Source organism: Squalius cephalus, assembly GCF_949319135.1.
Source record: "Squalius cephalus genome assembly, chromosome: 10".
Taxonomy (NCBI): Eukaryota; Metazoa; Chordata; class Actinopteri; order Cypriniformes; family Leuciscidae; genus Squalius; species Squalius cephalus.
The window spans coordinates 39,558,018-39,562,759 of NC_137131.1; the positions used below are offsets into that span (position 1 = coordinate 39,558,018).

The 4,742-nt window shown below is 36.2% G+C and overlaps 1 long non-coding RNA gene across 1 annotated transcript; it reads right to left on the reverse strand.

The window, feature by feature from the left end:
- Positions 1–853: 853 nt before the first annotated feature.
- On the reverse strand, positions 854–4,268 carry LOC307166065. Its single transcript, XR_013822583.1, has 3 exons — positions 4,209–4,268; positions 3,041–3,107; positions 854–927 (listed from the first exon to the last, which is right to left on the reverse strand). It is a non-coding gene; the product is annotated as an uncharacterized lncRNA (long non-coding RNA).
- Positions 4,269–4,742: the final 474 nt, after the last annotated feature.

Sequence of the window (4,742 nt, forward strand, 5' to 3'; positions counted from 1 at the left end):
CCTACATGTCTATTAACTCTCATTAAAGTGTTTGAGTATTAGTAGACCGTTAGTTTAGGGCTAGAATAAGAACATGTAGCTGCAAAGTTACTTATAGTCAGTAGAATGTCTGTTGGAGGAGCATCACAATAAAGAGTTAGCAGATATTAAGCAGACAGTCTACTAATACTCTAATGAGAGTTAGTTAACATGTATTTGCAAAGTTACTTATAGTCAACAAAATGTTCAAAATAAAGCATTACCCAATTAGTTTATCTGATTCATGAATAAATCATCATTTGTGAACTGGATTAGCCAAACAGAATGATTCTTTCATGAATAAGACAATGCAAATGTGGATGTCAAGATTTGTAGTTAACAATTAAATTAAGCTTTAGTTCAGCCTCACAAGTCAAGTCACATGTATTTATAGCGCTTTTGATTAGATGATTTTGATTTTGATTTTGATTGTTTCAAAGCACACTGTTAAAAATTTATTGTAATTTTACAGGAAATTCCTGGCAACTAATTGCAGTAAATTTACAGCAAGTAATATACAGGATTTTTACTGTTTACTTTTACAATAAAGTACTGTATTTATACAGCAGTTGTACTGTGATTATAGTAGCATTATTACAGTAAAATGCTGTAATTTATTTCAATTTACTGTATATTTACTGCAACTCAGTTGCCAGGAATTTCCTGTAATTTCACAGGACAGAATTACAATTTAATATTGTAATTCAATATACTGTATCCTGTTATTTGTAAATATTACAATACAATGCTGCCTGTAATTATCCGTATTAGGCAATTAAAAACACAACAATGATATCTTTTTAATCTTTTATTAAAAACTTTTTTCTTAGGAGGGTGTAAACAGGTGCGTTGAGCCCGTATCTCTTCTCTGCTTTGCAGCCCGTCTGGGAGTTGATTCCACAAAAAGTTCTGAAAACCGAGAGAGGAAAAAAGTTTTAAGTTTTCATATCTGTTAAATAATGACAAATACTGTGTAAAAAACAAAAGTATTGCTACTTGCTCATAAACAAAAATGATTTTGATGTATTTATTTTTAATATTAACAACTTAACTTGTTATTAGTTCACCCCAAAAAAATGATGTCATTAATGACTCACCCTCATGTCGTTCCAAGCCCGTAAGACCTCCGTTCATCTTCGGAACACAGTTTAAGATATTTTAGATTTAGTCCGAGAGCTTTCTGTCCCTCCATTGAAAATGTATGTACGGTATACTGTCCATGTCCAGAAAGGTAATAAAGACATCATCAAAGTAGTCCATGTGACATCAGGGGGTTAGTTAGAATGTTTTGAAGCATCGAAAATACATTTTGGTCCAAAAATAACAAAAACTACGACTTTATTCAGCATTGTATTCTCTTCTGGGTCTGTTGTCAATCCGGGTTCACGACTCCGCAGTGACGCTGCTGACGTAAGACGCTGCTGACGTGTTATCTGGTGCGCCCGAGCTTCGCTTACAGTCTGAGGGAGACGCACGCTGTATTCAAGCTATTTTATATTGTTCCTCTGTGTCGAAATCCTTAGACATGTTTGCGAAGATTGTTTTGTTTACAGCGTGCGTCTCCCTCAGACTGTAAACGAAGCTCGGGCGCACCAGATAACACGTCAGCAGCGTCTTACGTCAGCACTGCGGAGTCGTGAACCCGGATTGACAACAGACCCAGAAGAGAATACAATGCTGAATAAAGTCGTAGTTTTTGTTATTTTTGGACCAAAATGTATTTTCGATGCTTCAAAACATTCTAACTAACCCCCTGATGTCACATGGACTACTTTGATGATGTCTTTATTACCTTTCTGGACATGGACAGTATACCGTACATACATTTTCAATGGAGGGACAGAAAGCTCTCAGACTAAATCTAAAATATCTTAAACTGTGTTCCGAAGATGAACGGAGGTCTTACGGGCTTGGAACGACATGAGGGTGAGTCATTAATGACATCATTTTCATTTTTGGGTGAACTAACCCTTTAAAATTTAGAATTACATTGGCTTTTACATTGTTATTTTGTAAATATATAACGTCACTGCATGCATGTATGCACTGTCGAATGACGCTTTGGACAAAAGCATCTGCTAAATACCTTAACCACACTTCAAAGTGTTTTATTTAATTAATTAATTAATGAAAGTCGTAATGTTAAACTGCTGTCCGTCAGACTCTTCTGTTTACACATAAATGTCCTGTATGGGAATACCAACTCTAGGTAGAACAGACACTTAACAGTAATAGCTGGGTCTCCATCCAACTTTTTAATGCACATTTTAACCATTTGAAAAAGAAATCCTGACCTGGCTGAAACGGTTAAAATTCACAATATATTTACAATCGGAGTTATATTAATAAACACCCTGATGCTTCAGAGCTTTATAATGGCAGTGGATTGCAACATCAGTTTGAAGCTCAGAAAAGTGCATCTATCCATCATAAAAGTGATTCACACAGCTCTGAGGGGTTAATAATAAAGGCCTTCTGAAGCAAAGCAATGAGTTTGTAAAGTTTTAAATATTAATATTTTTCGTACATGAAGTAAAATAACTAGCTTCCGGCCAAAAGAACAATAACATACAGATTTTACTCTAAAGCGCAACTTATGCGAGTAATACAACGTACTGCTGATATTTACACTACGCCATGACACACTACGCTACTTCTGACGTCATGAGTTGCGCAAGTTGCACTTTGAATGCAAGTAGACTGCGTATGGCTGTTTGGCCGTAAGCTAGAATTTTACTTTGTAACGTGTTAAATATGGATATTTTTCTTACACAAACTCTTCACTTCAGGAGGCCTATTTTAACCCCTCAGAGCCATGTGGAGCACTTTTATGATGGATAGATGCACTTTTTTGAGCTTCAAACTGATCCACTGCCAATGTAAAGCTTGGAAGTGTCAGGTTTTGTTTTTGTATAACTCAGATTGTATTTGTCAGAAAGAATGGTTTGAAGGCAAGTAAATCATGGGGTAATTTTGATTTAAAAGTGAACTACCCTTTTAACAAAATAAGGGAAGAATATACCTTGTACAATTAAGCAAGGTGTGCTGGGTAGGGTCTCTCTCTGGATATCAGCAGCTGTGGCAGAGGGCTAGGGAATACAAAATGTAAACATTACCAAATGTATTACCAATTACACAACAAATACCAATTACAAATCTATTATTATTTTAATATTCCATAAAGTCTGCCAGGCAGCCACATATAATTTGAGAAAAACAAAATGGTTAACTTGATTTTAATACTACTGATAATTTGCTGCCTTCTCTGAAGACAAAGAGAGCAGTGAAAGCCTTTCAGCAGAACCCAGGCTCCGAAAAAATATTTAATGACGATGCTGGTTGGAGGTTTAAGTTGCGCACGCGCAGTTTGTTTTATATAAAGACCGCTTACATGACTGCTCTTTCACCCTGGTTGGCCAAGCACAAAGTAAAGTTATAACATCTGAACAGATGCTATATTCAGCTTTTATCACAGCTATAGCTAACTTACAGAATTAAATTAAGATACCAGCAGTCATTTAATTGAAGCCCATATTTCAAATAACAATTTAACCTTTGTAAACACAAGCAAACGTTATTTGAAATATGGGCTTTAATTAAATGACAATGCTGGTATCTTCATTTAATTCTGTAAGTATTCAGCGACCGTAAAATCTACAAGCTAACGTTACGTTTATGCTAAGTGTGTAAACCACCACGACTTCAAGACCCCCGATTACAAAACAGCCAAACAGAAGTCCTAATACTTAGCTAACGTTACAACAGCCTGCCCGGTAGCACGTGTAATCAATGCAATAATAATCTGAGCTAAGGAAGCTTACGGGGCTAACGTTAATGCTTATTTTTACAGTCTGTGCTAACATTATTTGAGCTATCGTCATTGTGGTGGTTTTCCATTCACGTTAACAGTTAAGTTACGTTAATTTACAAGCTCAGCTCGACTCGATTCTACTCACCATGTTTGTTTTTCCATTGTGAATATCTAGTGTCTTGTACCTGATGTGATGTGGTAACTTACCTTTTCCCTTATGGATTGAAGACGCCGCCACTTCAGCGGGGTCAGTTCAATTTATACCGGAAGTGAGCGAGTCGAGTCGGGGCGAGTTGAGCTAACGTTATAGGGATCTAACTTTACTCTAGCCAATGTCACTGAGAAATATACCAAACAAAAAATTGTGAATATCTCGTACCTTACACCTGCATGTGGTTCCTTTTCCGTATGGATTGAGAAAGAAGACGCCACTTCACCGCGGTCAGTTCACGTTGTTTTTAGTCGACTCGGGGCGAACGTCACTGAAGCTAATGTCACTGAAATATACCAAACGAAACAATCAGCAGCACTCACTCATATCAACGGTATTAATATATCCATATACTTATAAAATAGATTTCATGTTAACGTTTCATACCTGAGATGTGTTGTTCTTCCAAAAATGTTTGATTCTCTGGTGCCGTTGGCCGCGCGCAATTTCAAAATTCAAACAGCAACGATCCCACAATGCTATGCGGTGGCTGTAAAATAATGCTTCTACAGTGTAGTTACAATAAAATTACAGGACTGTCCATAAATTTCCCATCATGCATTTGCATTTACAATAAAAACATGAATACAATATGTTGTTGTAAAATTTATTGTAAAAATTACATCAATTGCTAACAGTGCACCTTTACAGAGATAACAGAAAAAAAAATGCAACAAAGTTTGTTTCTAGAAGAAAATAGCG